This window comes from Pleurodeles waltl, chromosome 8, assembly GCF_031143425.1.
Source record: "Pleurodeles waltl isolate 20211129_DDA chromosome 8, aPleWal1.hap1.20221129, whole genome shotgun sequence".
NCBI lineage: Eukaryota > Metazoa > Chordata > Amphibia > Caudata > Salamandridae > Pleurodeles > Pleurodeles waltl.
The window spans coordinates 461237177-461248547 of NC_090447.1; positions in this window are offsets into that span (position 1 = coordinate 461237177).

The window sequence follows — 11371 nt, forward strand, 5'->3', positions numbered from 1 at the left end:
AATCCAGGAACTTTGTGCCCAGTTGGAGCCAGACCTGATGTCAGCAATCCGCCATCCCACAGGAATCCCCCCTCTAGTGCAGGTCCTGTCAGTACTCCATTTCCTGGCAAGTGGGTCTTTTCAGACGACAGTGGCCATAGCATCAGGGATGTCCCAGCCTATGTTCTCCAACGTGTTGTCCAGAGTGTTGCCTGCCCTGCTGAAACACATGCGCAGCTACATCGGTTTCCCTCAGGTGGAGGATTTGCCTACAGTGAAAGGTGACTTCTATGCCCTGGCACATATCCCCAACATCATTGGTGCCATTGGTGGGACCCATGTGGCCTTGGCACCCCCCCACAGGAGTGAATAGGTGTACAGAAACCGGAAGAGTTACCATTCAATGAATGTGCAGATGGTGTGTTTGGCCGACCAGTACATCTCCCATGTGAGTGCCAAGTTTTCTGGCTCAGTGCATGATGCTTTAATTCTGAGGAATAGCAGCATCCCTTATGTGATGGGGCAACTCCAGAGGCAACGTGTGTGGCTATTAGGTGAGGACATGGACCCTATACAGGGTCTGGGGATATCCCTAAGAGTTAGTGTGTGTCTAACAGATTTCCCTCGACATTGGCAGGTGAATCTGGTTACCCCAACCTGTCAGGGCCACTGACCCCAGTAAGGAATCCCAGGACAAGGGCAGAGGAACGCTACAATGAGGCCCATGGGTGAACTAGGAGGGTTATAGAGAGGACCTTCGGCCTCCTGAAGGTCAGGTTCAGGTGCCTCCATCTGACAGGTGGTTCCCTATTCTACTCACCAAAGAAGGTGTGCCAGATCATCGTGGGCTGCTGTATGCTTCACAACTTGGCTTTGCGACGACAGGTGCCTTTTCTGCAGGAGGATGGTCCAGATGGAGGTCTTGTGGCAGCTGTGGAGCCTGTTGACAGTGAAGACGAGGAAGCAGAAGAAGAGGATATCGACAACAGAAACACGGTGATTCATCAATACTTCCAGTGAGACACAGGTAAGAAGACATCACTGCCTGCTACACCTGATACCCTTGTTCTACCTCTCATCTGTCTGTCATTTTCACCCAGTGTATGGACCCTGAGTTGTCACTTTCCCTTTCAATTTCACAGATGTGGGTACCACTGTGTGACATCTGCTTTGTTTCCTCATAGACTATAGCTGTGTGATATAGGTATGTTGACAATACAATGGATATAGCAGTTTTCTACAGTTATTGCAAATACACATTTTCGAAAGAACAGACTGACTCCAGATAGTTTTGTGATTTAAGGGTGTTTATTTAAGTGCTAAATAGTGGAGGGGGTTGTAAAATGGTCAGGGGTGATGGTGGAGGAATGTCCATGGCAGAGTCCAGTCTATTAGTCTCACAGGTGCATTGTCCAAAGGGGCATAGGAAGTGGAGCTGGGGCAGTTTAAGGATGGACAGGGTGACAAAGTAGGACAGAAGGATGCCAATCAGGGTGGTCTCATTTCTTGGCGGGGGTCATGGCATTGTTCTTTGTCTTTGTCCTGGATCTCAGGGACCGCTTGCGGGGTCGTTCTCCATCTGCAGGGGGTGGGGTGCTGGTGTTGTGGTCCTGTGGCAGTACCTCCTGTCCACTAGCGCCGGCAGAGGTGGTGGGCAGTTCATCGTCCAGGCTAGTGTCAGGTTCTCCTTGTTGTGCCACAGTGTCCCTCCTGGTGTTGACGAGTTCCTTCAGCACCCCTACAATGGTGCCCAGGGTGGTATTGATGGATTTGAGTTCCTCCCTGAATCCCAAATACTGTTCCTCCTGCAGCCGTTGGGTCTCCTGAAACTTGGCCATTACCGTTGCCATCGTCTCGTGGGAATGGTGGTAGGCGCCCATGATATTGGAGAGGGCCTTGTGGAGAGTGGGTTCCCTGGGCCTGTCCTCCCCTGTCAACGAGCATCCCTCCCAGTTCCCCTGTGTTCCTGCGCCTCTGTCCCCTGAACTGTGTGCCCACTGCCACTGCCCCCAGGCCCCTGGTGTTGTTGGGGTGGTGGGTTAGCCTGCTTTCCCTGTAGTGGTAGACACACTGCTGCTTGACGTGTCCTGGGGACAGAGGTATGGGCCCGCTGGGTGAGTACTGTGCTGGTGTTTCCAGAGGGGGGAGGCTCTGTTGTGGCTTGTGCCAGTGTGAGGGGAACCGACTGTCCCGAGGTCCCTGATGGGCCGGGCTGGTCATCTAAATCCAGTTGGACAGAGCTGCTGTCATCACTTTGGGCCTCTTCTGTGGGTGGAGTTGACATGTCTGGAACCTCCTGTCCGGTGACGTTGGGTAGGGGTCCTGCAGGGGTGTAAAGGCATAATTATTGCATCTGTGTGTGCCATGGTGTGCAATAGGTGGGTGACCCTCTACCCAGTGTTTACATTCTTGAGTAGGACCTTGTGCGCTAAATGTTTTGGGGTGTGTGTGGGTATGTGCAGTGGCCATGCATTGGTGATGGGTTTCCATGCTTTGTTGTTGCATGCAGGGCTTGGTGTTGGGATGTGTGATTTGTGATAGTGGGACATGTGTGAGGAGTTGTAGTGATGGGGGTAAGGGCGAGGATGGGGGTATGTGATAGCATGCGGGTAGGGTGGGGGATGAAGTATTTAAAGATTTGCCTTACCAGAGTCCATTCCTCCAGCTACTCCTGCGAGGCCCTCAGGATGCAGTATAGCCAAGACCTGCTCCTCCCATGTTGTTAGTTCTGGGGGAGGAGGTGGGGGTCCGCTGCTACTCCTCTGATCTGCAATCTGGTGTCTTGAGACCACAGAACGCACCTTCCCCAGTAGGTCTTTCCACCTCTTCCTGATGTCATCCTGTGTTCTTGGGTGCTGACCCACTGCGTTGACCCTGTCCACGATTCTGTGCCATAGCTCCATCTTCCTAGCTATGGTGGTGTGCTGCACCTGTGATCCGAATAGCTGTGGTTCTACCCAGATGATTTCCTCCACCATGACCCTGCGCTACTCCTCAGAAAACCTGGGGTGTCTTTGTGGTGCCATGGGGTGGTGTGGGTGATGTGTGGGGTGGTCTGTGTTGTGATGTGTGGGGTGATGTTTAGGGGTGGGTGGTGTTTTGTGCGTGAATGTTGTGTGAGTGATGGTGTTGAGTGCCTGTGGATGCTAGTTTGTAGATGGTGGTGTCTCTCTCTGGCCTTCAGTTGCAATTGTGGTAGTAAGGGTTTGTGGGTAATGTGGGTGTGTGTTTTATATTGTATTGGATGTGTGGGAGTGGTGTGTGTATGTGTATCAGGTGTGTGTATTTGTAATTGTCCAATGTGGTTGTGTTTTGTAAATGTGTGTGTATTTTGAGTGTGGTGGTGTGTACCGCCAATGGAATACCGCGGTTGAAAGACCGCTGCGTGGATTCGTGGGTCATGATAGTGTGGGCGTATTCCTGTTGGCGTGATGGTGGAGGTTTTGTTTTCTGCAGTTTATTACTGACCTTTGGTGTGGTGGACTTGTGTGGGTGTCTGGATTTTTGTGGATTCCGGGCTGTGGGTCGTAATAGCTGTGGCGGAATTCCGCGGCCGCGGCGTTGTGTTGGCGGTCTTCTGCACGGCGATAAACGGCATTTACCGCCAATGTTGTAATGACCCCCTTTGTCTCTATCTAGCTAGGCGTGGATAGTGCTGTGCTGATCCTATGCTGAGAAACTTTGCTAGATAAACAGACATTTGAGGTGAGCAAATCTAGAGTGTCGCTGGTGTAGTAGAGTGCTCCTTACTGGAGCTGCTCTCCACCTAAATTTGGGAACTACCTCAAGTTCTCGTTTGTGTTTTGCATATATATATATATATATATACATATATGGGAAAGTTAACAGTAAACTGTTTCCCACTGTGTAAGAAATAGAAGTGGTTTACGCAAATATGTAATACTTTTGTATTAATAAAAGCATCAATTATTTCTATTATAACAGGTGCTTGTTTACGTAAGAATGTAGGATTTCAGTTACCATAGTGAAGGGGCCAAGACAGTGCACAGAGATGTTGGCAACCCCGCCCAGCACACATTGACTCAGCCACGTCTCCCCTACCATTGGCTCATACCGCAGTCTGATGTTCATTTCACTTGGGGATGGTTTTCAGCCAGTTGTATCAGCTGACAAGTTAGGAGGAGGCCCTAAGAGTCAAGATGACGAGTCCTGTTGCATAGGTAACGCTACACAAATAAATGCAATAGATGTTGGGGAAGATGGGTCATGTCGTTGAGTATGTATTTTGGGATGGGCACAGGTAAACTCTGCCACGTGGTGTGGGCAGAGTTTTTACCGAACTCCGTGCTCCAAGTAGAGCGTGAAGTGGCAAAACTCTACAAACTACGCTGGTGGAGTGGAGTTTACCGCCTACCCCTAATATATATTCACTTAAAAATATAAAGATAAATATTAAAGTATAGTTATACTAGAATTTCAGTGACAATGCCACAATGTCACATTTTAAAATGTACAAAACCACTGAAAACCACTGAACTTCACCAGTTTTAGTTAGCTCTGGTAACTATACTTTGTGCCCTAAGGTAACTATAACACGTGCACCTGCTATGCACAGCTTTCTCCTTGATAATTTAATTGCAAATGCTGCAGTGATGTTATCAATTCTGTCATAGAAGCTGCCATGAGTGATATAATATGTGATGTAATTAGCAGGGCATGGCGAGGGCCTTTGGTCATGCGCAGTAGCGGGGTGGTCACAGGGCCTGGCCTGCGACCTGGAGCCAGGCCCTGTGTCCAACCCCCCACAGGCAGCCAAGCCTACCTCACCCTCCAGAAGGCAGGCTGACAGCTAACCCCCCTGCAGGCAGCAAACCCCATGCTGTACACAACTTTAGCCCATGCACAGCAGGGGGTTGGCTACAGGTCCTGGTCTAAGGTTAAGCCCTTTGTCCAATCCCCTGAAGGCAGCCAACACCACACTGTGCACATACTTGGGCTGTGCACCTCCGGCGGTTGACCACAGGGCACAACAGCATGCCTTGTCGATCAATTGTAGGCAACAAGCACCTCACCCCCTGGGCCAAAATTCCCCTACCCAAGCCTTATTAGGCTCAGGGGACCACATGCCCAAGGGCCTCATGCCATTATACAGGGGAGGGCGGACCGTATGGACCCCTCCCAGAGCCTTATTAGACTGCAGGGCACCCCAGGCAGCATGTCATTATAAAGGGGAAAGGGGATGCATGCCCCCCTCCCTGAACCTTATTAGGCCCCAGGAACCCAACCCCTGGGGCCGCATGCCATTTAAGAAGGGGAGGCCCTAGGGTCCCCATCTCCGGGGGCATACCGTAGTGCCCACAGAGGCACCCACCAAGCAGCAAGTTGGGACTGCGGGGGGAGCACATAGTGGAGGAGCCAACATTGCTCCCGTCAAGCTGTTTTTTGCATACTTCCTTCTTGTGGGAGCAATATCTGTTCTGTTTCCCTGCCCACAGGAGTGCACGCAGGGAAACCGAAGTCTCCCATCAGGCAGGAGCATGTTTTATATTTACTCCCAGCTGGCAGAAAAATGCTCCAGCCAGGCGGAACAAAACATATGTTTCCCCACCCACACTAGTGTGGATAGGAAAATTATTCTGTGTCAGGGGTGGGCTCCCAGGAGCTGAGTAATTGAACCGGCACCGGTGTATGTGGTCCCTAGGGTCTTTCAGGCTCAGAAAAGGGGGCTGTGGCCCCTCTCCCTTTAATTTTAATTTCAGCCCCAGGAACGGGGTCCCCGGGGCCTACAAAAGGTCGGAGAGGGACACCCAGTTCTCAAACATGTGGGCTGGGTGAAGGGGGACATTCAGACAACATCAAGGGGTTACCTCAGACACACAAAGGATGATGGGAGGAATGCTTGCAACTATCTAAATCAATGGTACTTGCTCTGACCAGCATTGTTTTTTACTCACTCTGCCAATCTAGACAGACTCTCGCATTCTGTAAATCAGTACTGACATTCTTCCTTATGGGAGCAGTCAATCCCGAATGGCAGGCAAGCAGCACACCCGCCTCCCCGCCCCCCAAGGGGGAACACATGGAACCCCACAGCGATTTTGGTAAAGTTTGGCCTGGCCAGTGAAGGTGTATGCTTGGATAGTGTTGCATAGCAAGCATGGGTGTTTTTTTGGCCCCATAGGCTATTACAACAGACACACATAAAGTAATGGGATGGGATGATGAGCCAAAATGATTGCCAGTGGCTGAGATTAATTCAAACAATCCACCCATCACTTTTTTGTTTTCCCCAATGTGATATCTTAAGTGTGATAGGTATGCCCAGATATAGATCCTGTGCTCACTGAACTACAGGGCTGAAATTGTACCTCACTGACAAAGCCTAAGTGGGTCTGGGGTGCTTGAGTTCCAGTCTGAAGGGTACCTAGCTTGGCAATTTAGACTAGACTGTTCCTATTGGAGAAGGACCAATACTGATTTGCAGGCCTCTGTGCAGAATGGCATAATAGGTGAAAAAATTGGTCTGTAATTAATTCAGGCAATCCTTCCATCACATTGTTTGTTGCATGCTGCCATATGTGGCTGACTTGGGCTTTTCATTTCCAAGACTGCTGCATGTATTTGAGATCTTTGGGAGGCGTGCAGAGATCAGAATCAATTGGTCTATATCCTTTCTCTTTTCACTTGTAGAATGGGGCCCCCACAAGCTTTGGAGTGTTCATTGCAAGTGGTTGCAGAGGGACCCTGATATCTGAGAATATATGTCACAAGAGGTGACAGTAATTTGATTGATAAGAACTTAGAACCGGCTCTTGAGAGAAATTAATGGAAAATATAACACATTGGAGGAGGTTGCCGCTGTCTCTCTTGGGCAGAACAATACATAAAATATTGTTGTATTCTGATTTCTATATGTAACCCAAATACATTGTTTCCTTTAGGGAAGGAATTCTTCAGGTGGTTGGACAAGGTGCTCTGGATCTCTGCTACAGAATAGAGGCCTGTGTGGAATAAGTTTGGCAACCTTGTGTAGAAGCCAGTGCTTAATTTGTAAGTAAAAAAGTGCCAGTGCCCAAAGCTCTCCTCTGAAACATGTGGCTTCTGCAATTAAATGTGTGTGCATGGAATACTGAGGCAGCGTAATCCTGAAGCCATTTTGGGTTCTTTAATCCATTTACAGCCACTCCCTGCCCCTTCAGCTCACTCTTGCAGCTTTCTGCTTTCTCCATTTGTGATGCCTTTTCGCTTTTCACTTCCTCCATCTTTCCCATATGTGTCTTTTGCTAGCAGTAAATGCTTGAGGCAGAAAAATAAGTGCCGGCCCTCAAATATAAGTGCCTGTGCCCCACAGCGGAAACCACCAACTCAAATTAAGCACTGGTAGAAGCGTCCGAGGCATAGCCCTTCAAGACTTCCAAAAATTTTGCTGGTGGCATAGTTGGTAAGGGTCTACGCGCAGGCGCTTCTGTTTCATCAGGAGCCGTCTCTGATAATAGACGGGCATGCAATGGAAACAAGGATGGGGTATGTTAGATGGTTATCACAGTGGTTCAGGGAATGAACTCCTGAAGAGTTTTGCAGCAGTAGTACAAACATGGAAATGGCACCAAAACATACCAGTTCGGGGAACATAGTAACGTCAGAAACCTTTTTTGTGGCACCGCGCAATAATAATGGACGGTGGAGGTTGTAAAGAGGGGTGTTCGCCTACAACCCCTGGGATGACGCCGAGCTACAGAAAACTCAGACTCCGTATTATGCTTCAACTCGGGCATAAAGAACCACGGGGGTCCCGCCCACCTTTGTTATATACCCCTCACTCCAGACACCAGCAGGGCAACGAAACAGAGGAGAGCACGATTGGCTCTCTACAGAGGTAAGCCTGTTTCAGGCAGAGGGAGGTGAAAGAGATATCTAAAGCATGTGATGTCTTGGAAAGATTAAAATATCAAGAAGAAAGATATATATAGGAAAGAAACCTCAGAGAACAGTTTTAGATTTTCTCGCTTAGAACATAAAAAGAAAGCCTGAATGAGAAAACGGATTGAGAAAAAGTAATCCAACTTAAATTTTTATATAGGGTCCCAATCAGCAACTTTAGCAAGAAAGATGTTTCAATTTTAGACTCTGTATCTGGAACTGCAGGCCATGTTAATATGAAGAGCCTGATTTATATATTGGTGTTATATATACTCCATTTCCAAAAGTGAAGGAGCATACAAATCTCCACGGTTGGAACAGGGGTATACAGACCACCAAGATAACGGTCACCTGTCCGTTTGAGGTTCGGGCGTACCATAGGTTTAACCACAGCGCGGACTACTCCATCTTTGCCATGATTAAATCCCTTTGAAGGCCCTGAGGAATAAGGGCCAAGGGAGGCAGACCTCTAATTCCGCACACCTAATTTAGATGGGTGGAATTAGAGGTCAGTTTTCACTGCCCATCACTTTCAGGGAAACCCCATCTGCTAAGGGTCAGTGAACATTGCCCAATACTTCCTTTGCCATGATACAGGACTCCCATGGTGAGACAGGCATTTTATTTTTTGTTTTCATAAGAAAATTCCACCTCAGGTTTTTCTTCTTGGGAAAAAAACGTTTGGTGCAATGCTGCTCTCTCATGCTTTTTTATGTATATGTTTGTATTGCCATTTATATAATATCAATATATGGTGATGACAAAATGACATAGCAATGAGGTGGTGACATCATAGTGTTGTTACATCCACCATCAATCAGTCCCCATGCAGGGCCACTACGAATTTCCCACAACTGTTGCTAAGTGTACTCTAAACATGTAGGTGTAGAAGTCTCCTCCCACCTCCAGCCATAAGAGGTGACAACCCACCCAACCCCCTCTCACCCATGACGATTGCATTGAATGCACAGCAGAGATCATGGTGGATACGTATCCGGGGGATCTAACAAGTCTGAAAGCATCGCAAACCAGGCTTGCAAATCATCTATCAACTTGTTGTCTCTGCGTGTCTTGCACATTTGGCATTCTTCTGCATTCGCCCATTCAGCCACATCCTTCTTCCAGTCGGCATGCTTGGGGGAAGATGGGGATAGCCAATGAATAGCTAACCTGCGTTTATCTAGTGTAAGCCCCAGCAGTAGGAATTGCTTACTTAATTTCCTATTCTCTTTGTGGGGGATTCGTCCCAATAGACATTGTCCCATATCTCAGAGGTGTCCCAAACTGTTGCCTTCCTCAAGGATGCAAGTACCCCCACCCAATATCCGTCCAGGCTCGGGCAATCCCAGACCATGTGAACAAAATCCGCTTTGATATAGTTACATCTAAGGCAAGTGGAGGACCTATCTGGGCAAATGTTATGTAACGTGGACAGGGTCAGGTATACTTGATGAAGAACCTTATATTGTGTTAACTTAAAACTTGCATTTGAAGACACTGTCTGGAACCCCTTATGTATGGCCACCCAGTCCTTAGCCTGTAGAGGTGCTCCTAGATTGTTGTGCCACCTGATATGTACTGGGAGCTCGGTGTGTGGCAGATCCTCCCTCAGCGCCCTGTACCAATGGGAAATCAATCTGTTTGCTCCCCCTGATTCAGCAAGGCTATCAGTGCATGGGACTCCGTAGGGGCCTCAGGGAAAGACGGCCAAATGCCCCAGGCAGTTGCCACTATTTTGGAGAACTGCAGAAACTGCCCCATGCCTAAACCAAAAGTGCATATGGAGTCACCAAGGCCCATATACATACTTTTTGACACAAACCTGCGCTAGCGCAGGTTTGCATCAAAAAGTTTAACGCCGGCTACACCATTCCAACGCGCCAGCCGGGCGTCATATTTAATGAATGACGGTAGCTGGTGCTGCGGCCTGGTTAGCGTCAAAATAATTGATGCTAACCAGGCTGCGGAGGCGTAGGGAAGGCTGGGGGTTGTGCATCAAAGAATGGTGCAAGCCAGGTTAAGAGTAAAAAATATTGACTCTAACCTGACTACCGTCATTTTGTGACTCACAACCCCCATGATTCAACGCGCCAGCCGGGCGTCATATTTAATGAATGACGGTAGCTGGTGATGCGGCCTGGTTAGCGTTAAAATAATTGACGCTAACCAGGCTGCGGAGGTGTAGGGAAGGCTGAGGGTTGTGCGTCAAAGAATGGTGCAAGTCAGGTTAGACTAAAAAATATTGACTCTAACCTGACTGACGTCACTTTGTGACGCACAACCCCCATGGAAATGACTCCCTTCCCAATGGCCATGCCCAGGGGACTTCTGTTCCCTGGGCATGGCGATTGGGCACAGTGGCATGTAGGGGAGCCCAAGTTAGCCCCCCCTATGCCACTTAAAAAAAAAATGCTTACCTGTACTTACCGTAGATGGGTCCCCCCATCCATGGGTGTCCTCCATGGGTGGGTGAGGGGGCCAGGGGGTGTCCCTGGGTGCAGGGAAGGGCGCCTGTGGACTGCTTCCATGGTCGGAGACCATGGAAATGAGTCCCCAGGTCCTCTAACGCCTGCCCTGACCCAGGCGTTGAAAAATGACTCTAAACAAGCTTAGAGCCATTTTTAAGGACCTTCTCCTCCCGTGCGTCATTTTTACACGGGAGTCTTTTGCCCAGTAATGCCTACCTTGCATCTCATTGACGCAAGGTTGGTTTCCACGGTAACAAAATGACTCTAACTCCATAAATTTGGCGCTAGACGGGTCTAGCGGCAAAGTATAAATATGGAGTTAGGTTTGCGCCGGATTTGCGTCAAAAGAAATGACGCAAATCCGGCGCAAACAGAGTATAAATATGCGCCCAAGTGTGATAAAACGGTTGTCTGGATATAAATCCCTCAGCGTCTCACATCCTAACGCATGCCATTTGCTTACAGACATTGATTGTGAAATCATCAAAAAGGGTAGGAGGTCCAATACCGACATGTTGAAGGAAAAAGGAGCCTTCAGCAGTATCTTGATGATCGCTCGTTCCGAGGATATGCACACCTGCCTCATCACTACTGGCACTTTCTCATGTTGATGCACCCCTGTATCAAACTTTCAACAGCATCCCTGACAGTGAAACGGGCGGCCGCCAACAACTAAATTAGGCTCTTAGCTTAAATAAGAATACATCTTTAACTAGCCCCTATCAGTAGCACATACTACACCCGGCTCATGAGTGCATGTGTGGACATAGTACGACATCTAGATAGTTTGCTCCTTGAAGGATAAATGTTTTCGTACATTCAAGTTGAGTTTGAATCACACACAAGATTACCACCGCTATTACTTCCAAAGCATAACATAACCACAGTGGAACCTTGCTTTTTGATTGAGAGATGATGATTTTTGGAACAGATGCAGAAAAGAAAACGATTATTTAGATTAGCATAATCCTCAATTAATATTGTATTGACGTTTTGCATAGTTGGGAATTCCTTTCAGATATTCAAAGTTCAGTGTACGACTA